The sequence below is a fragment of the Nesoenas mayeri genome, assembly GCF_963082525.1.
Source record: "Nesoenas mayeri genome assembly, chromosome: 4".
NCBI classification, from domain to species: domain Eukaryota; kingdom Metazoa; phylum Chordata; class Aves; order Columbiformes; family Columbidae; genus Nesoenas; species Nesoenas mayeri.
The window spans coordinates 19,558,510-19,581,142 of record NC_137540.1 but is presented as its reverse complement, the minus strand read 5'-3'; positions in this window follow the sequence as shown (position 1 = coordinate 19,581,142).

The following is a 22,633-nucleotide window of genomic DNA, read 5'->3' as shown; positions in this document are numbered from 1 at the left end:
TGGCATTTTTTTCCTCTATAATCCAAATCCAGCAATTTTTTTGTTGTTATGTGGCATACTTAATATTCCTTTCAAGCCTAGATGTTTGTCCATTTGCAGTCTCTGGGAAAACAACATAAACTTATTTGAATATGCTAAGCCATTTGAGATTATATTTGTCTGTCTTTTCTGAAAAACAGGTGTTTTTACTCAGTGCTTCATGTTAACAAGTTAACAGAAGATAAACTCGTTTGCCAAGAGCCTGTTATAAATTGCACATAAATCAACGATGTTGCAGAAACCAACCAGAGGCAAAGATCTGCCACAAGTCTGCTTAATTACTGCCTTATTAACCAATTATCTTTGCATTATGGAAAGACTATAAAATCAAAGTGCTGCTTTCTACAGCCTGCGTTCCTCACCAAAGTAATAATGTCAGCTATTAACAATAGACTTGGGCGAGGGGGCTGCTTATTACCTGCCTAAGCCCAAACTTGCAAATGTAGCCTTCATGCTCTAAAAATGGTGCCATATTCTTCAGCAACAGAATAAAATGTAAACCATGCCCAGTGAGAAGGGCATTTTACAGCTAGTACTTGTTCGACTGTAGTATCTTCTAGTAACACTATCTCAACCAAGTGGTCACTGTGAACGCATCTGAACTCTTCTGGAGCAAGAAATCTTAAACCACCATTGGGATCTTCTGTAATTAATTCATTTTATCACCTTTTATGTCATTCATAAGGGTGTCCTCCTCATTGAGGACTCTCATTGTTCCTTGAAGCTTCACTTCAAGCACTGACATGATGACAAACTGCCACACAAATGGCAGTCTCCTAGATATGAGACAGCACTGTTCCATCTGCTACTTAGCAGGGGTCCATGGAAAAGTAGCCAGCACAAATATTCCTATTAAAAAGCTGAAATAAGTCCTTTTATGGAGAAAACTATATTAGCCTAATTTAGCAGAACCCTTATGGTTCAACTGTGTGGAATATTTGTTCAGTGATGAATCCCAAAGGTGGCTTGTTTTTATCTGCAGGGCACAGGCTGCATGCAATCATTGACCTTCCCCCAACTTTGATCATTGCCTTATCAAACAATGTTACTTTGGTCAGCTCTATGCAGAATTTTAGAATGGCAAAATTTCTGAAAGCACACATTTTATAGCTATTCTGTGATAATTATCATTTAATTTGACAGAACAGGGGGGTGAGAGGGCAGAAGGTTTAATTACTGTTACGTGGCTAGAGCATTGTATGTTCATCAGATAAAGTGCTGTATAATTTGTTTGTAGAGTTTTACCTTGTAATAGCTTTAACAGTGTGATATCTCTAACTAGTTTTCCATGTATATTTGCAAACTTAATTGTTAATAACAATCATAATATGGTATTCATTAGCCTGTTAATTACATTGTCATTTAGAAACCCTTGCTTCCAATTAGCTTTAATGACAACATCAGAGTCATTTTTCTGTGCTGCCATTTTTGTGCAACACTTTCCCATTTAAACAGCCTCCTGTTCTATCTTAATTAAATTTAATAACAGTAGTGGTAGTTTATAGGGAACTTTTAAGCCTCATTTAATGTCAGACCATTTATACTAGTTTGAAGTAGGCACTGAAAATATTTGCATTAATCTAATTACTTTGAAAAGGAGAAAACTTCACTTGTTTCAGATGATTTTAATCAAAACAAATCTACATGAAAGGTCAAACTTATTACCTATGCAAATATGTAGAAAAGTTAGTGGTTTTCTAAATACACTGAAGACACAGTGAAAACTCAACAGCACAAACAAGGAGCCCGTGCTAAACTTTTTGTTGTTTGGGTTTTTTTTCATAGCAGGAAGAAAGGGTGGAAAAGCTGTTGGTGTCATTAATGGCTCAATGTTGCTGTTTGGATAGAACTTCAGGCAGGGAATGGTTACAGTACTTTTTTAACTTGGGAAAGCTCCACAGAACCCGAATAATATATTTAGCATTATGCAGCACCCTTGAAGTTGCACAGTGAGACTAGAATCATGACTCTCTTTGAAAATAGTTGTCTTATTAGCCTACACAAATTTAAAGACCTTTGGAGAATCTCTCCATGAGATGACAGAAAATCATAGAAAAGTAAGATTGAAAGAGATGCTGGAGGTCACCTAGTTCATCTTCCTCTTCAAGCAGGCTGTCTAGATCAATACCAGTTCTGAAAAAGAGTTGGTTAGAGTCCTACTTTAATAAGGATTTCACAAATTCTCTGGTGGGCTCTGACTGATAACGTCAAATTGCTGTTATGAAGATTGCTCCAGTACTGACTTTATCTTTGTGAATTTGGAGATGGTTGCAGATGCCTTTATCCTAGGCTATTTATTTGTGCTGCCTAGAGCGCAGATATTATTTTGCATGCAGAAGCTGATGAACAAGAACTTACAGGTATTCCAGTGATCTGACAAAGAAGACAGCTGCCAGGACTGTGTAGTGAACTTGGGAGACACAGCAAAGTAAAAGAGGGGGAAGGAAGGACGCAATTTCAGTGTTGGAAGTGAGGGGGCAAACCCCAGCTCTAAGGACCAGACAAGCCACAGGCAGACGTGGTGGGTTGTGCTGGGAAGAATCTGTGATTGTGAAGCAGAAGTAGCAAAATCCTTGACAGCCTCACAGGGCCATTGTCCTGTGACTGGCAAGTAAAGTAAGAAAACTCCAAAGTGGCAAAGGGTCTGAGGCAGGGAATTGTCTCTAAGGGTTTCCTTCTCTGTAGCAAACGCAACTCTTAGAGATTTCAGGGGAGGAAAAAAGCACTGCTGTTTGTGTTTTGCTTGCCTCTCTATTACCCACCACAAAGGTGTTATAGGGAGCTTTCTGTCTTCTATAAATCTTGCTGTTAGGCTCATAAATCACCCTTAGATCTGGTTTCAAGAATATCGAGGTTCGGACTCAGTCTCCTTGGTACCAGATACAAGTGACACATGGGTAGTATACACTCTAATATTTCTAGAAGGTAATTTAAAGTAACTTCAGTGGCTTACATATAAAAATAAGTACTTGTTTCCCTTTGACTTAAGTGCTTAATATTTATGACCTTTCAGGATTACTTCTGGGATGAAAATTGATGACACAAGGGTAGAATTTATCGGCACATGCTTGTATTAGATAAACTGATTTACATTGAAGTCCTATTTCTCTGAACATACACAACAACTTCTCTCGCTTTTCTGACATGCCTTGCCACAAACTTTGTGTCTCACAAGTATTTCCACATGTCTGGCTGCTTCTCAGCTTCATACATTTAATTCCTTTCCTGCTTGGTAGAAAAACAATAGCTTACCCCTGCTTTTGCATGTTGTGTGTCTTAGCTGTGACGAGTTAAGCATCTCGCACCTGTGTTCCATTGTTCACAGCTACTTCTATTACCGAAAGGACCTCACTATTTGCCCTCACTTAATTGGACAGTGCTTTGTGCTGCTCTGGTTTCAGCTAAAGCTATGTTTCTCTTCAAGAATAGGAAACACTCCCACTAATAGTAGAAGCAACTTAGTGGGGATACCAATATTTCACTATGGAAGTCTGAATGCAGGATGTATACTTGCTCTTCAGCTGAAATTCTCCCATCTGTTTTGTTTGTGTAAGTAACTTGCTCAAAATCACAGGAAAAAGGATTACTGCTTTTTGTTTTGTATAAAATTGAAACTAGAGGGATAATTTGTCTCTGCAAATATAGTATGTTTCCGTGCCTATGGCCAGCTGGTATGCAGGAAGTCTCTGGAGAAGTTTCCTTGCCTTGAAGTGGCAAAGCCTTGTGAGGACTATAGTTCTTTCTAGTCCAAGCTACAGTATCCTGCAAAGAATGGGTGGAATGTAGGACAGGAGGTACTGTTACAGTACCAGGTTACACAGGAGCAAGCAGATGTGAAGTGACCATCCTGCACCACCCAGCAGGACATTTTGTTCATATACTCCACCACTGGCTTCAGCAGATGTCTCAGTGCACACCGTTCCATCTGTTTGGTCACCAGCTCTTTCTCTAATAGACACTGATTTCATTATTAGAACACAACTTTTTAAAGTAGGAGCCACATCTCTGCTCCTTATAGAGTACATATAACAACTGAGATCACTGGAATGACCACCAGAGAAAATTAACAGTGTTATTCCTACTACTTCAATAGCTATAACTTAAAATGGTATGACCTGAAAGTAAAAAAGAATGGGTAGATAATGAGGAGAGCATCTTATAAGTTTTACACCTTGCAGTCCCAGTCCCAGTCCCCTTGCCTTCCTTTTTATCCGCCTGAAAACAGGCAAAGGGAAAAGGGATGAAAGAGGAGAGATGTCCTAGGCAATGGTGTTACTGAATGTTATACAAAGGGGGCTGTCTGTTAACTTTGACAGACAGACAAGAATCAAGAATATGTCTGTGTGGTGCAAGTGCAGGTCCCTGTGGTAAGTAAGTTAACTCATTTACCAGACCCAGTTATTCTGGAGCTCTCCCTGGACTCATTTTATCTGGCTGGAAAGCTAGCACAGCTGCATCACTTCTGTTAGCTTGTGAAGGCAGCTAAGTATCATCACTCCATGTTCTTTTCTACAGGGAGTTGTGCTCATCAATTCTGTTTACTATAAACCAAGCTGAACATCTGTCTGTGTTCTCATGCCTCTGCAATGACCGTGCAGAGATCTGAGCGGGTAAAAATTAGGTGTCAGAGTTACACCTAACCCAGTTGTCCAGAACTAACAGTGTGAATATCCTTTCTGTGCTTGCCCTTGCAGCTGCAGTAGGACTGTTTAAAACCAGATCTATTACTCCATCACGCTTCTAAGCCTATTTTGAAACAGGCTTTCCTGTGACTTTGTTCCTTCTATTTGATCTATGTTTTCGGTTGGTTATAGATCAGTTTCCATTTCAGTAGATTTTCTTCCCAGACTCTTGGCTTGCTAACTTTTGATCTAATATTTATTTAAAATATTAATTGTAATTCTACACTTTCTTCACAGAAATATTCATTTTACTCCAGTAGGTCTTTCATGTTAGGGCACCAAGGATTTTGTTCTTAACTTCAGGTAGTGTAATAAAGAAAAGGTGTATCTGCAGTAGATCATGTGAGTCATGAACAGCCTCACAAAGAATTTCCACATTATCTCAGAGGGATGTGTGGAAAAAATACACTAAATGACTATCTGTGCCGTGTCCATATTTACTACGTCAGCTGGGATCACAGAATCACAGAATCACAGAATCGACTGGGTTGGAAAAGAACTCAGAGATCATTGAGTCCAACCCTTGGTCCAACTCTAGTCTGTTTACTAGATCATGGCACTAAGTGCCATGTCCAATCTGAGTTTAAAAACCTCCAGGGACGGCGAGTCCACCACCTCCCTGGGCAGGCCGTTCCAATGCCTGACCACTCTCTCTGTAAAGAATTTCTTTCTAATATCCAGCCTAAATTTCCCCTGGCAGAGTTTAAGCCCATGCCCCCTTGTCCTATTGCTGACTGCCTGGGAGAAGAGACCAATCCCCACCTGGCTATAACTTCCCTTCAGGTAGTTATAGAGAGTGATGAGGTCACCTCTAAGCCTCCTCTTCTCCAGACTAAACAATCCCAGCTCCCTCAGCCTCTCCCCATAGGTCTTGTGCTCAAGTCCCTTCACCAGTCTTGTTGCCAAGATGTGTACATTGCCAAAGAAGAGGGGTGATTTTAAGACAGGGGAGGGAGTTAACTCCTGCATTCCCCAGCAAAAGCTTGTGAGAAACAGCTTTATGTCTGCAGCCATTTCTCAGTGTACTTGTAGGTGCTGTTGGTACCTTGCAAAGCTGAGTAGTTCCAAGAGGCAGATGGGATTGCAGATGCCTTTCCTGGAATCATGAGACAAGAATGTACTTTTAAGCATGTTGGAATGAAGAGTAGCTGTGAAAGTTAAAGGCAGATAGGAGGTAAGATGAGATTTAAATAATAAAAGCAATAAAAATAATCCTCAGTGCAGCTCAAAAGCAAATAAAAAGGACATTTCAGGGTTACAAATGACAGGAAGGAAGAAAGCTGGATTGGGGGTTGTTAAAAAAGAGGGCAGGAAAGAAACTCCTGCAATATGATGTCACTTTGATATATGTGTATCTGTTAAGTTTGCCTGAATTCAATAGCAAGAAATAGAATAGTTTGAAGCACACTGATTTTACAAACAGGTTTTATTGCTCAAAACTTCAAAAACAAAATGTTAAGATGGATCACTTGCGTATATGCTGACACTAACTCTGTCTTGTGTATTTTGTAAGATGGTTTATTTTGTCCAGCTTTAGGAATCCTCTGGCATTTTTTACCCAGCTTTCAGAATAACTTTTCAGATAGATTTTTTTTTTTTTTCCTTTTACTATCAAAAGAATGAGGTTAACATAGTGTCTTGCAGAGATCTGGGTTTTGTGGTGTATGAATGTGCTGTGAGAACACCTACTAGATGGAGACTTTCCATCTTGTTTGTGAAATCCAGGTAGGCTCAGATATTGAATTAGGAATGGCAATTCGATGTATGTCCAGAAATCTAATTGCAAATACCTGGAGAAATATGAAGTCAAGTCTAGTCAAGATAAGAGGAATGTATGAAGTTTAGTATTTTCACTATTGGATCGCAAAAACTTAACTGAAGTGGGAAAGAACGGGGGGATGTGTTAAGCACAGCTTTTGCCATAAATGCTTATGTTGCAGTATCACTTTTATTCTTATTGGTATTTTCATGGATCTGGCTCCATAAATGGAAGAGCAGTAGGGAGAAAATTAAGTGACGTTTTTTAGGACAGTATTGCACAGACAATAAAGCTCAGGGAAAGTTGCTGATAACTTACAGTTTTTAGAAAAAACTTAGAAACAAGAGCAGAGATAAATCAAAAATGCTAACATTTGTAGGCTCTGTTAAATGTTCATCTTTTCTGTGTGTTAAAGACAGTTTCTCTCTCAAACACATGGAAGTGAAATTTGTCCTTTGATGTGCACAATCCACTGAATTAATCAAAGTGTTTCCTCCTATAGTGTCCCAAAGAGACTGAACCTGGGAGCTGTAACCTTCTTTAAAATATAGAAGGTAACTTGATAATGAATGCAGTTGTGAACATTGCCTGTCCACCTCTGGCCGTCTGCTACCATTGACTTGCTGAGTTATTTGGTCTGTTTTTTTTTTTTTAAATAACTTTACTGTGTTCTATATTCAAATTTATTTCAGTTACAAAGTTATTTGCTAGAGATATAGGTGGGCTCATTTAGACATAAATATATATATATATATATATATATATATATATATATATAGTTCAAATACAATAATTCTGAAACTTTCCAGTGGAGAATTTTTAACTTCAGTTTTTTGATTCGGCAGGGAAGACTGTGCAGTGACATTGACTGCAGCACTTTTGTCTCATGGCACTTACTGCTGTTGTTCTTCAATGTATTGTGAGAATTCTTTTAATGAACTTGCATTCCTGTTGTTTAAATTATCTGAGGTTGTTCACAACACCTATTTCTGCTACCTTTGAAACTGCTGTAAAACTGTATGCTACAAAGCAAGAGCAATAAGACACACGGAGATAACTTTGGCCAATATGCAGCCAGTTGGCTGGAAAGATTTTAGGATATATATATTCTTGCTTCAAGAAAGAAAAAAGGCAGGGGAAAAAAAATTAGAAAAAGCTTAATGGCAAGTATTTGAAAGAACTTAAAACATTTCTGTGTATTAAATATGAAATTATTGCTTAGATCACTCTGTGAGTCCCACTTCAGAGCTTGATTCCAAATACCCTGTTGTAATACTAATAAAATGTAGGTATTTTGTGAATGATCTTGAGATCACTGAAGTTAACAGGTCTTTTTATTTTTTTTTTTCCCCGCTGTCTTCAGTGTTCTTGCCATGAAGCCCTGTCTTCCATGTTGCTTAATAACCTTTACTTCCTTGGACATCCTAAGAGAATTTTCTTGTAGAATATTTACTGAATGCAGCTATAAGAGGTTTTTACTTTTTTTTTTTCTTTGTAAGATACAGTATTTTTTGTAAGAGCGAGATAAGGACTCAGCAAAACAAGTCGATTCAATGTGAATCACGCTAAGCCATTTATTACAGAAACAAGCCTCCTTATATATGCAACTATATTCTAATCACGCGTCCACGCTCCAAGCATGGATTTGCTAAATGAATATCGTGGGCTGTCCGTGAGCTGGAGTCTCACTGATGATATGTCCGATGATTCACGCCACGCCAGGACCCCGGTGATTGAGGAACGCCCCTCTTTCTCACAGCAGACTCTGCCCTCAGCTCCCCGAAGTGGCCTTGAGCTTCCTTTGAGCCTGACTAATTCAGCAACAGATCTTTATCTATCAAAACCCCTCCACAATTTTTTAGTGCTTCTAGATCCTTTTTTAGGTCTATAGACATATCTTTATGTACTTTTTGATAACATGTAAAACTAGAAGAACTGTCTAAATGCAGGCACTGAAATTGTCTGTCACTGGTAAGTTGCTTGTTGTCATCTAGCTACAACAAATGCTGTCTTGATTTGTTCTCCATAGTCTTTCCAGCTGACTAGTTCTACATTTCTATGCAATGACACTCCATGATCACCTGCCAGACTGTTGATTTGAGGCGGGATGATGGTAGCACAAGTTTCTCAGCAAGTTTTTAACTTCCTTTCCTGCTGTCACCCATACCTAGCTTAGTAACTTCTGTGCTTTCTGATATTTATATTCTTTAGCAAGCATAGAACTGCTACTGCTGCAGTTCAGTGCCCAAAACAATTATTTGCAAGGCAGCCTTCATCTAAGCATCCCTGGATGGGATTTAACAATTCAAACAAAATATATTGCTGCTTCTGAATAAGCTTCCCATAGGAAATGTTCCTTCTGCTTTCTCAAAAATGGATGCTAATTTAATGGTTTTGAATGATATCTGTCAAGCACCCATCAAAACCTTGACAATCAATATTTTTCTCTTTCATTATTTTTATACAATTCCAGCCTCCCTTATGCCGTCCCTTTATATAGGGTAATTGTTCTACAGATTTTTCAGAAAAGTATAAATACTGACCCACTTAGTTATTCTCTAAACAACTCTCAGACACTTTTTGCAATCTGTGCTGTTTCACAGGAAATATTTAGTCATTTGAAAACCTTTGTCCTGTATTTGCATCTTTAAAAAAAAAAAAAAAAAAGCTGTGGGTGTGAAATCAAAATATATTTAACAACTTCACTGCTCTTGGAAATGCTGAAATAGTTACAGAAACATGGATGTACTAACATGGATGTTAGTACAACAGTTTTAGAGCTGATCTGTTCTTAATGGGTTTGTCCAGGCTTCAATACCACTTTCAAAATATCAAAATTACTTGCCCCTCTGATTCTGTAATTATGGTCTGTTAGAAAAGACTGTAATTAGAAACTACATAATGGGCTTTCTTACTTAATTGACTAATACAAGTGGTTTGATTTTTATTGTATAACTGATGCCAAAACACTTATTTAATAAGTTTGCACACATAGATCAATAGTGTTAAATATTCAATCTAATTAAAATAACTTACCAGGGACACTGAGGAACACGCCTTAACTTAGTGTTTTCCCTCTCTGAAAGTTTATCACAGAATAAAAGAGGCAAGGCTTGCATGGAGAAGCAATATCTCCTCTTAGATCAGCTGATACTGGCAAAAGGACTGGCCCAGTTTCCAGGCACTCATTTCTGAGGCAGCAGGATGCAGTCTGGCAGAGATTAGGAACAACTGCCCTGGATTGAACAATGTCCTGGGTTGCCAAAGAGTAAGAAGCTGTTTTTGAGAAAAGTGTGTTTTGCACTTGCAGAGAACAGGAGAACAATAAAAGGGAGGAAAGGAACATAGTGTTAGGCCAACTATACTTGAAACAACTCTACTGTTGCCACCTTTCTTTAGCAGTCTTTATCCTAGAACACTTTCTCAGAAACAACGTGAAACAGCACCAGAACAGAGGAATTAGTACACTAAAAGGAGCATCAAAATACTGCTCTTACCATCAGAATTTCTTTGTTCACCTAAAAGCCATCCAGCATCTCATCTTTGTTATTGTATTTGTTCCATTGAACACGTTTCTAGAAATACTCACTGGCCAGAAGCAGCTTTTCAGAAGGACTGTGTCACCAAAGTACCTGACAGTAAGAAAGTACAGCAATGTATGGCATAGCAGCTCTGTGATGATATATTATAGTAATACATCATCAAAATGAGACTTTCTGATTGAATGTTACTCAAAAGACCTTGTAGGCCAAAAGTAGATTGATTTTAACCATGCAGTCTCCCTGGCAAAGGCACAAATGGTAGAAGTGGGTGACATAAGGCTATTAAAAGGGAAACAAAACAGGATCATAATTAGTGCCCTTCTGTATTGTACACAGAATTCATATCTTCTCCTAGTATTTGTATTTCATTTACTTTGTCCTGCTGTTGGATTTTCACTATTGCATTGAGTTTACCAAGATCTGACAAAGCTCAACAGTATCTTGCAATCAAGTGATAATGTTTCCAGCAATAGGCTTTGGAATGACTAATATGACACAATATAGTTCTGGCTCTTTCCGTTAAATCTCAAAAAAATGCCCTGAAATCCCTTTTCGAAGTCATTTCACTCTTTCACTGTTTTACTGTTCATACATATCTTAAAGAAATCTAAGAGGTATTGAGCCTTAGATGGCACTCCCTTGGCAAGATTTGAGAAAATATGTGCTAGAAATGCTGAGCTGGTTCAGCCTGCGTAGCCTCGCTGATCACTGAGTCTCAGAATTTAAACTTCAGCAACAATTCAAGTAGTTAGGGAGATTACAGATGGAAATGTTTACTTAACTGTTTTTCAGTTGATGTTGAGCAGTTCCATGCTGCATGTTTACTATTGCTTTCTTCAGCCCAGCTTAAGTGCCTCGAGAGACAGTGATTCTGCAGTATCCATCTTGGCAAGTGTTTTGTTGGATGGGTGGTCTTGCCATTCTGTAACTGCTTTCCCTGGAGAAGTGAAAAAAGAAAATACTGACAGTATTAACTGCAGATCTAAGTGGGTCATGCCATGCAAACATCTCTGATTAAAAACACAAGAGATGATACTTCTATATTTGAGAAAAGCACAAGTCCTAGAAATATACGCGTTAGAATGTAATAGGCACTTTTGTACCTAAGTGCAAGTGCTGAGCAAACACCAACAAGGAAAGGTCTAGCTGAGTAAATCAACAGAGATTAAGTGTTTTCACTTTTAAAACAGGACTGAAATATGATATACTCATTTTTTCTTTAATGTGGAAATGCTAATCCTCATTTTCAGGCACCAAAATATTACAACTCCAGGTGTTCTGAATTTACGTATTTTACAGATGCTTAAAGCAGATAGTAAGGAATTTTTGCTCTTTTTTTGCTTTTCTGTTGTTGTGTCCTGATTCCAGAATTCTCTGTTTCTACTCTTTCTGAAAATCAGTCCTGGCAGGTGCTGCCCCTGTTGTGGTAGCATTTGTGAGAATCAGTGGTCTGTAACTACCTTTACAAAGAGTGACAGAGCTACAAAAAAGGCACCAATAGTTTGGAAGCTTCAGCAGCAAACGACCTAAAGTAAATTTGCTGCTGGTGATCAGCTCAGCCCAGTTTATGAGCTTTATTTAAAGGCTAGGAGAGAGGTTTATGGACAAAGTTCTTGCATAATGTGATGTTCTTCAAGCATAGATTGTAGTTCTTTAGGAACAGTGTATTAACGTTTCAGTTCAGGGTAGAACAGGACAATCAGAGATGCCTATTTAGTGCCAGTTTATCCTGTTGTCTCATGACAGATTTGCTGTAGTACTCCAATGACTTTTCCAAAGGCTCACTCGTGCTTTGGAGCAGAGTCCTTATTGACCTCTCTTTACATGGGTGAGGTAAGCTCTATGTGTGTTTTTCTCAATGCGTATGAGAAAAATGGTGACATGAGGTACCTGGTGATGCTTCTTAGATATTTTGGAGTACTTTTATGGTGTTATGGAATTTTCTGTAGATTTCCTCTTCAAGGGTGGCATCTTTAATCTTCCTTTAGGTTTCCAGTTGTTCCTTATGCTGAGGTTTCATAGCCATTGCAGTATGATAATAGCACAGTTACTGTGTTGTTTTGTTTGCTGCAATTGCCAGCATATTTTCCTGCATGAATTTAAATTCAGTAAGCATGTATTTTCACTTCATTAAAGTCACTGTTATTAGCAGCTACTTACCTAACAGTATGTGCTACATCTCATGCTGGTTAGTGAGAATATAAGGATGTCCCAAGATAGCAGATAATGGACAAATCTAACGGATTAAATTAATGCCTGTTGTAGTCTGAACAGCTTCAGCTAGAATTAGCTCAGAAGTTAACTTGACCCAATAAGTGAACAGAACTGTTATTATCAAGAGTACTACTGAAATCTTCTCTTTCGCTTCTATTATTAGAACTATAATACAAACTTTAGTCCTTGTGAGAGTGATTGAGGAGAGATCTGCCCTCACTGAACTCAGATGTATTCTTCATACATACAGCCAGATCCTCAGCTACTGTTATCAGCCCAGCAGATTTCAATGCATCTCTAGAATCAACCACCATTTTCTCTAATGACCTCCAAGAAAACAGTATTACAGTAGGTTTGCACAATGTTCTTGGCACATAATTATAGAATTTAATGTGTGATCTGTTGGACTTTTTTTTTTAGTGCTGCACAGGCCAGAAGGGGAGCTAAGTGTCAAGGCTGCCTCGCAGGTGGTATAAGACTCTGACTAGACATGGTAATATGCGCCTGAAATCAGTAAAAGTAGCCAAATTGCTTGACAACTGGTTAATAGTTAGGTGCATGTCACTTTGCTTGGTTGATCAAATACCTTCCTCCTCTCTCCCCCTTCTTTACTTTCTTTTCTTTCCATTGATTTTAATGGGTTTGGGGCAAATCCATTTTGGTAAAGAACTTACTATCATGGTACGAAAGCTTTGTTTCTTAACAATCAAATACCTCAAATGGTCTGCTGCCAGCAGGCTCTTAAAAAAACCCAAAGACTTTCTGGTGATCTGAAGCAAATTGACTTATCTTTCTAATTTGTCCTGAACGAGTTGTTATCTTCCAACTGTTATTGTTGATTTGCATTTTGTTGATAAACTCTGCCATGGTCTGAAGTTTGAGGCATTATATTAAGCCCTCTTTGGGCTTACCTTTGTTTCAGGGTGCACACATGGAATATTTGGCTTTCTTTTTTCCAATTAGTGCAATGTAGTTTGTTTGCTTGCTGTCTGAAGAAAAAAAATTATATTACAGGAGAAAATTTTCATTTTTTACAATAGATCTACTGTATTCTAAAGACCTTTGATTAGTACCAATCTTTTAAAGTTTTTCAAAGACTAGCAGCGTGACCACTAATGCAATCTCAAAGAGCGTAACAACAGTCTAAGAAGATTTTTCCTGTGAATTTTTCCTTCTTAGCAAAGTAGCTCTTTCGCTTTCGTGGTCATTCTACCTTGTCCTTAACTGCCTCTGCAATTTGGCAATAATGTAGGTGTCAAAACTGGTTTGGTGTTTCAGTGAGAAATCATCCCTAAAATGGAAAATGGCCAAATGAAAAATAATAGACAAAAGACCCTAATAAAATTAATTTGCTCATAACAACAGAAGTCCTAGATTTTGAGACATATAAATATTATTTTTCTTGATCTCATTGCAGACAAAAATTGGCATCGGGCCTGGCTTTCAAAACTGAGATGTTAAAAGATCTTCTACATTAGGACAGCGTTTATCTAGCTATTCAGTGGAAAAACACTGATGAATTACATGCTATATCATTTTCCTGAACTGAATCATTTTACAGTCTACTGTGTCTATATTCAGTATTTTAATAGTCTCCTTTCTAATTCTGTATCTACCTTTGGTTAGCACTGTCCACTCCAAGGAAGGCCCTGCAATGTGTTTGCGTAAAGCTCTGTAGTATTTGAATGTTTCCCCCTCCAAGGGAGTCTCCATTTTAAGATAGCCTTCAAAAACCAACAGCAGTCTAAAGTGTATAAGAGGAGCACAGATACTGAAGGTAACAGATTCTGGCAGTCACTGAGTCTCGTTTGTGCTCTTTGAAAATTAAGACTTCCAGAGAAGGAGCTTTTTCCTGAGGCGTTTCCCTAATGCTTTCCAAATGTTGCTTCATCAGAGCCAAATGGTCAGAGCTGCCATAGAATCCTATTACAGATGCACAGATTTTGTGTGTGTGCATTTCCAGCATATTTAGCTGCATTCCTGAAGCTGTAACTGATATAAAGCATTTGTAAAAGCTTTGCTTATAGACTTCTCTACAGCAGAATCTCAAACAATTTTCCTTCAAGATGCATTAGAAACAAAATGTTCCCAAAGTGTTACTGATGCTGGTTGTTTTGTGTCATACACAGTTAATCTGGTTCATGTGAAATGTTCCTTAATCGGCAAGGAAGCACACTTTCTGCATACTCTTGCACAAAATGCAGCAGGAGTTCAAAAAATTACAATTCAGCTGCTGAAGCATAGCCAGCTTGGACTGCTTTGGGTATCTATATTTCACTTATTGCACTATCTGTTTTATTATCCCCTACACTCAACTAAAGCTAGAAAGAAAACAGGGAAACAGAAAGAGGAGAAGTCAACAGTTCTGTAAGACTAAAAGTGGTAGCCAGAAACAGGTATGATAAAAATTAAAAGTGTGTATACTTAAAACAAATAGAAGCCCCTATGTGTGTTGTACATATGCCAAACTTTCAACCTGAGGATCTCGATCATTTATACAAATAGGCTGGCTGAAGGTGTGAGTTCATGGCACAATATGTGTCTATTTACAAAGGTGCTTCAGATATAATTTTTAGGCATGAGTAAGTAGTGTATAATTTCTTGATGTTTCTTCCAAAACCTTCCCTTTTCTTTCTCCAAGTTCTGTTGCTCTGGACTTTGTAGGGTCTCTGTTGAGAAGTTTGCCTGGATTTTTGCTTGAAGCATTTATTCCTGTCTTTGCTGGGATGGACATCTTATGGATGGTTCTTTGCAGGATCCTGATCATTGTTGCTGGACCATTGAAGCCTACGTAGCATTGTCGTTCCTCTGGGAAACTCACTTCTAGTCTTGCTTCCAGTGGTGCAGGTAAGAAAAAATGTTCTTCCATTATTAGACCGGCAGTAACAGGGATTGGTGGCAAATTTAAATGGGCCATTTCTGAAACACTGCTTGAAAAATGCAGAAAATTAATCTAAGCTTTCTGATTTTCTTTTTTTGTAACAACAAATCAGTTGGTAATAGCAGGTGATACCATCTTAAAGGAAGAAGAGAGAAAAATGAGATGAAACTTTTCTACCCATAACCTTTGTAATATTAAACCCAGTTTCTTGGTGTGCAATAGGTTAATGTTTCCAACATGTAAAACATGAGTGAGTTGGCTTCAATAACATCATGGTAAGGAAAAATGAAAAACACCAACAAAGTAGTCTACCACAGTAACACATGATGCTTAATAAATGAAATGTAACTATTTCATAAATATTTTTCCTTTTGAGGAAACCCATGAAGGCAAATATAGTATTCACACACCTCTCTCCAAGCCTATTTTACATGTAGTTACTGTTCCACATAAGAGCTGATTCAGGTGCATACCTTTGTATAGAATTGATAAATGCAGGCATAGTTGGTGCACAATTAGTTAAAGTACATGTAGTCAGTGTGTATTTAATCTTGAGAGTGTGCAGAGTGTATTGTCTTGCCCACTTGAAATATATTAATATGTTCAGAAACTTTAACTTTTTAAAAGATATAATAATACTAAGCACATTATCCAAGGGGCTCTTCAAAGCTAAGTCCCCATCCTAGGCTTCATTGCTGTCAGTGACTGATTAATGTTTGTGAGCAGGGCCTTATCGCAATACTGCTGAATTTAGAGGAATGAACATCACCATGGGTGGTATCGGCACATCCCGAGCAGAGGTCTGTGTGGTGCTGGATCACAGCAGGGTTCCCAGCAGCAGGAGGGACACAAGATTTAATAATGTGCTAACAACTTCTCAGGGCTGTGGCATCTGGAAGAAGCCGGTGCCTCCTCTGTGCAAAACGCCAACCTTGGCCCCACAGCAACACCTGCCAAGTTTGGCATTGCCAGGCGGAGTTGGATGGGAGGTCCAGCAGGGCCTGATAGTGACGGGCACGAGTGACCATAGCTGGTCCTCACACTTTCTAGGCACCTCCATCTGTGGTTTTTCTTCTATATCCCTTCTCCTCCTTTCTTCTGCTCTGCAGCATTGCTAAAGTGACTCTTCTTTTTTCAGGTCCTAGCAAGAAAGGCTGCTGTGGTCTTCTTGAGCATTTGGGAGACTCCTAGGTGGATTCCTGTCTCTTGGTTCTCAGGAGGCATCGAAAGCTTTTCACACTAGACAGTTACAAGAAACATTCTAATAGAATCTCTTACTATTCTCTTTCTTTTTGTACACTAATTTTGCAACCCAAGCTTGGAAATTGCTGTTCTAAAAGTAAATGCTCTCACCTCTATGTCCAGTTTGATGGTTTGCCCTGGTTTAAACTGCAGGACCATGCCAACTATGTAAGTAACAAGTGTGTCTCCATACCATTTCGTTCATCTCTCCTCACCGTCACTGCAAAGCACTCCAGAGAGGATGTGGGAGGCTCCACTCCAAATATCTTCAGTAAAGGGCTTTCCTTTCATTTTGACCTCAGGCACTGAGCTTAAACAAGGCAAGACAGTGGCAGAGATTGATACTAAACATAAAAGTTCCCAAAGAGACTATTAAATCAGTGTTGACCTGATTTTAATAACACATAATATTTCCATGGTTTGCAAGCAAGTAAATAAGCTTTGACAAATACCTTGCATTTCTGCACTTTGAAACAGAAAAGACCAATAAAGAGTCAGAAAGTATACAGAGGCTATTTTCTGGAGGAAGGGAAAAAAGAAAAAGAGAGAGAAGCATTTTGTAGAACAGCATTTTACCAAGTTAGAAGCTTTTTGCATCACTAATGTGCCGTTTCTTGTGCAGCTCCAGTATAAAATGCTATTGGAAAAGCTTTTTAAAAACCTTAGTGTCATACCTTGTTGGGACCAACTGGGGAAAAAATGTTCTTCAGAAATCATGAAAGTGACCTGCAAGGACAATAGAAAGTTTATCTTGGGCTTAGTCCTCTTTCAGATGAGACGTGCCAACAACTGTTAAAATTGAGATATTCCATATTACTCTTTTGCAGATTCTTCATGATAAGTACAGGACGGAAAAGGGAGTGCCTCTTCTAATAAATTATAACACTGTGAACTTCAAAACAGTGAAGATCAAGAACTGGCAGTAGGACTGTCCTAGGTAAATACCTTGCTCCTTTGAGAAGAGTTACTAGTTAGTCTGGAGTCCAATATTGTCGGTGACATGCCTAGAAATGGCTGGTGTCCTAAGCGGGAAGTAACAAACCCCTGATTTTCTGGATTATACTTTATCCGTTTTAATTAAATCTTATCTTGCTTTGACAGCTACTTAGAGAGCTGTCTTTGTGGCACTTTCTCCTGACAGCATGGCCAGCCCCAGAGTGTGGGTCTTTTGGCTCAGTGAAAGCCCAATGGAGAGATGTTGTTGTATGTTGACATAGTGCTTACAGTTCTGCAGAGCCTTCAGCAGTGCATCTGGGTGCAGTGCTTGTCTCTGGAAACAGCACCTGCTACTTCTGTCCGTCACAGTTTGTGAACTGCCCCCTCGTCATTGTGCTTCTGTTACAACATACACTGTGTCTGCTTGGTGCACTTTTGATGTTTTCTTGTGAGCAGACTACGTGTCCACTTCATTTTGCAAAAGAACTTCTCCATGCCTGAGGGCACAGACTGTATCTACTGTAGCTGAAGGATGTAGTATTTCAAAACTGGTGTCTTGTTGACAGATCTTTTTTCTTTTATGTTGTTTTACAAATTCCAGTTCTTGAGTCTGTTCTTTCCTTAGAGCATTATTTGTAAACCTTTTTTAAAAAGCTTCACAAGTTGCAAGAGTCTTATGCAGTAGCTGAAGTCTTGCAAATATATCGTGAATGGCTCTTAGTTCCTCAAAGGATATCTAATGTTTAGGGGATTTCATTTCTGCTCAGCTGCAGCCTGTGAATATTCTGCCTAATATTCCATTCCCAGCACATTTAACATTGTCACACTTTGGCACCTTCTTTCTTGACCTCTCCTCTTTTCAGGTGGGAGTGTTGTGATGTTTAAGACAATGAGTCTCTCTGGATCTGGTTCTGTTGACATGCAGGCAGCTGAGGTCCTGTCTTCCATTAATAATTGTACCTAGTGGTGTGGCAAAGGCTTGAATGTCTGATTTGTGTCTTCTCTCACAGTAGAAACTCTGCCCGACATTGCAGATGACCCAGGAATATAAAGTAGGAAGGCTTATTTGGTCAGGTCGATTGACCTCAGCTGCTCAGTGGCTTTGGGCTGACACCATTTTTGGAGAAGTAGTTTGATGCATTTGCTGCTGATTTCGATAGCTCTTCCTTCTAGCTCTGCCTCGACCAGCTTCCACGTTGTGGATCTTGTGCTTGGGCAGACTCAGATTAACTGACTGGAGGACACGGAGGGGTTTATTTCTAAACTCGATCTTCTGTCCTAGAGACTCTCTCCTTAAAATTATGGATGATTTTTAGAGAGATCTTCTTTGGGAGAGAATAGAGACTTCCTGACTACTATTCTCTTCCACCTTGTCTTTCATATGAAATCTGGTACTTAATTCAATATTCAAGCCTGTGGTTTGCCCTGCCCTCCTGGTCAGCTACTTATGGATATTCAGTACGTCAGTCACAATATGTTATAAATGATGGCATGATTTGCTTTGCTGAGTTTTATTAATCACAACTGCATTTGCTGTTTTGCTTCAAAATGAAGCTAATTCTTCCATTTAGTTATTTGGTCTAATATTGCTGCTCTATCTGTGCTCCTGAGATTGCACCTCAGCTGCAATCAACTGCCCATTGTTTATACAGCCTGGCTGCAAGAACAGGGGCCATCTTCTGTAGCCTGTGTGCACGTGAACTGAGTGTCTCTGCAAGCATTAGTCACACAATGAACAACCTCCTTTTCATTAGCATTGCTTCATGACATGAATTACTGTTTTCTTTTCTTGAGGTAGCTGTGGTAACGGGTCCCATAACTGCTGTTTCCCATAACTCTTACATCATTGCCTCTCAGCTACATATTTTTCTTCCTAGGAGGCATAGTGTTTCCACAGAATGTTTTCTGGCCCTCAACACATGCGTCCTGTTTGCATCCCTCTGTTCTACTGGATGTCTTTTAGCTTTAGCCTGTGTACATGTTCCATCTCAGTGGTCCTTGCTGGGGAAAAAACAAACAAACAAACAAACAAAGTTGCACCACAAATTGCATTTTAAAAAGCCCAGGGACAGAAATTAAATGGTATAAGAATGTTTAACCATATGCTTATCCTTTTTCACCCTACTGAGATTCTGTCTACTGCTGAAGCAAGAGGGAAAGGGGCTAGAGAAATTCCAGCTGTTGTTGAAACACTCTTCTCTACTGACATAGTTAGTAGCAGTGTACCAGGTGGAGTGCAATTGTATTGAGCAGATTCATTTTAAAGAATTCAGCTGAAGCCATCGATTGATTATATCGCAAATCCAAGTTTAGAGATTCCAGACAGGGATCAGAGAGGTTCTGGCTGCATGGTGCACAGCCGTGATCCAGTGTAAACTTGCCCTGACAGTTCAGATTGGTTTAAAGCAGCAGGTTCAACAGCTTCATGTTGTACTAGCATGCTTTATGTTAGATTAGACATTGCTTATTCTCACAAAACCAGCATAAAAAGCACTCTGTGGTGTGTACTCTGGCCAATCTGCCAAAAATACCACGGCCTGATCCAGATCAAATTAGTACTGCTGAGTGACCATGTGCAGCCCTGGCGTTGACTGTGGCCCTGCAGTGACAAATACATGCTCTTGGGCTTTTGGCAGAGCTCATGCTGTAGGTGTTGCTGCTCAGTCTGCCTGAGCCATGGCTGATGCCACACAGAGAAGCTGAGGAATCACAAAAACCTTTAAGCCACAGAATTAGCTCTTTCATTCTCAAGCCTTAGCCAGCAGACTGTTTCAGCTTTGACCTCCATTGGAAATGGTTCCCACTTGTGCCTTGATGTTTCCATAGCTTTGACTGCTTCCAGCGTTTGAAGACCAGTAGTCACACCAAGTCATGAGAATGCCCTTGGCATACCCCTGTCATAGAGCAGCATTTAAGAACATGTGAGGAGAAGACGAAAGTCAAGCCAAGATGCTTATGCTGTCCATAGGTCCAGCTAAGGGTGCTGAATATCTCAAGATAGTGAGCGGAGGTAATATTGCTCAGGCATCCCCATTTCTCGTCTCCATGGTACAGAGTTCCCTTTTGATTCACTGCAGGCTGCTGGATCTGTTATCAAAAATTAACTGTATTTTTTCTCTGGTCCCCTGACCATATTTTTTGAGGAAAATGTGGGGTTTTTTCTCCAATAAATTGACAGCTTGGCAAGGGCTAACCCTCACAGTAGCTCAGTGGTCTGGTGAAACATAAAAAAAAAAAAAAGAAAAATAAAAAAAAAAAGAAAAAGGCAGAACTGCAGAACAAAACAACCCCATACAACATATTCTGTGTTCAAAATTCCAGTTTGCATGGGCTAGCAATCATTATCAGTTGTTAATGACATAGTGACAGGAGCTTTAATTTGAATGCCATGGCAAAACGAAAATTTAGGCACTATCCCTTCTCTGCCTGTTCCTCTGTCTAGTAGGCACCAGTGTGTTGGGAAGAGATATTTGAACCTGCAGGATGTAGCCACCCTGTTCTGTTAATCTCACAAAATGCATAGGTTAGGCTGTGCATTATTCAGTATTAACCCTTTGTACATCTGTTTGTAATTTGTTGTGGGCATTCAAACTGATCTGGAGTATTTCCTAAGCCAATACAGCTATTCAGTTTTTCTCATGCCGTTCACGTGCAGTGGGGCAGGGTCAGAGCAGATCTGCTGGGTGAGTCCCACTGACTCTAGGGAAAAGGGCATGGCCAAGGGTCAGTATTGTAAAGTTGCCTTAGAGCCCAGCTGTATATTCAGCCAAGATTTGTCATGCAGAGCCACATCCTTCTTTTTCTCTAGGCCGGTGCTTCACCCTTGCTGCATTCAGGGCTGCAGAGAGCAGTGCAGACTTGGAGCACCCAGGTTTCTTCTGGCAATGGCTAAACCAGAACAGGTTTCTGGGCTTTGCTTCAGCCACTGACTTCCCTCTTGTGTGTATAGTCACTTGGTTTGTTAATCAGGCCTGGCCTATAGTCAAGGTGGTTAGTAAAAATTAGGTAGAAGTGATTCAACTTAAACCAAAAGGAAGGGGCTTATCTGGGATACTCTTCAGTTTAATTTCATTTCTCCATTCACCTGTTACTGTAGTTTTTTGGATCAGGAAGGATTCTCAGGCATTCCCCAGGTCTTGATGTTCCCCAACGCTAGGTCTTGCATGAGGCTGTCGCTCTCTTTTAATGATCATATTGTTTAATAACCTGCTGGATAGCTCCAGGGGACAATTTGGAATACATGGGTTATACCACATTAAAATGCGTCTGTACTGTTAAGATGCATGGATGACAGGCAAAATCAGAAAGCATGAGAAAAAGTATCAGACAGAAGGTCTCCACTTAAGCAATTTGTGTCACTGCTGGGTTTGTGCAGCTGATCTTTTTCACTCCTGTCTGCCTCTTGGCCATTTGGAGAAATAAACAATTCAGAATGGTACAGTGCGGAGGTATATTATGGTAGCCACATTCTAAAGGGGAGAACTCTCTCCAGTTCAGTTGTTTTTTTTTTCAAAAAAAAAAAAGGAAACCCGCTCTAATTATGAGAAAGAAATATCAGGGTTGATGTAACCTTTAAAGGTGTGATTAAGTGTCTCTAATGCTGGAGTCCTCAGTCTGGATCATGCAGCAGAGGGAATTCCGGAGGTCTTCTCTAGCTGCCTGAAAGATGACAAAAGGCAGTCTGACCCTGGTGACTCCCAAATTTTTCACTGTGTATGGTACCTTATTTTATGTGGAACACTTCAGCAGTGCAGCTATGAACTCTGATTTCTGTGGAACACAGAGGAGTAAATCTATTTACTAAGCAGAGCCCAACATGCAAACCCTTCCTGGGAGCCATGGTGTGAACGTGGGCACTGCCCCTCCACCTGCCCTGGCTGCAGGTCTTGGGCTGCGCCTCAGGCAGCTCTGACTGAGCCAATAAGCTGCTGCTAATTGCTTCTTGGACTGCAGTACAAAGCACAAGTGAATGTTTTCTGTGCTGGATGCTAATCTTAAAGCATTATAATCATAACCTGTTCTGAAAATGTAAGTGATTGCACTGACTGGACCCTGGGTTTTCGGCCATATCTTGCCAAGTGCCCAGCTTTTAAGGGCAGAAGGACAAGACGGCACTTTTCCTTAAACAATGACCTGAAATATCCTTAGATAAAGTCTTCGGAAAACTTACATGCAATATCTCATTGTTTATTTTGACAGAGAAAGAGAGATCTTCAGAAATTCTAGACAAACTTAAAAGGAAGAACAGAATGAAAAAGGTGATATGGGAAATCGGCTTTTCATGACAAAGTCCTTCTTCAAATACTACCTATTTGTGATGTTTGGGCCAACTTAATGA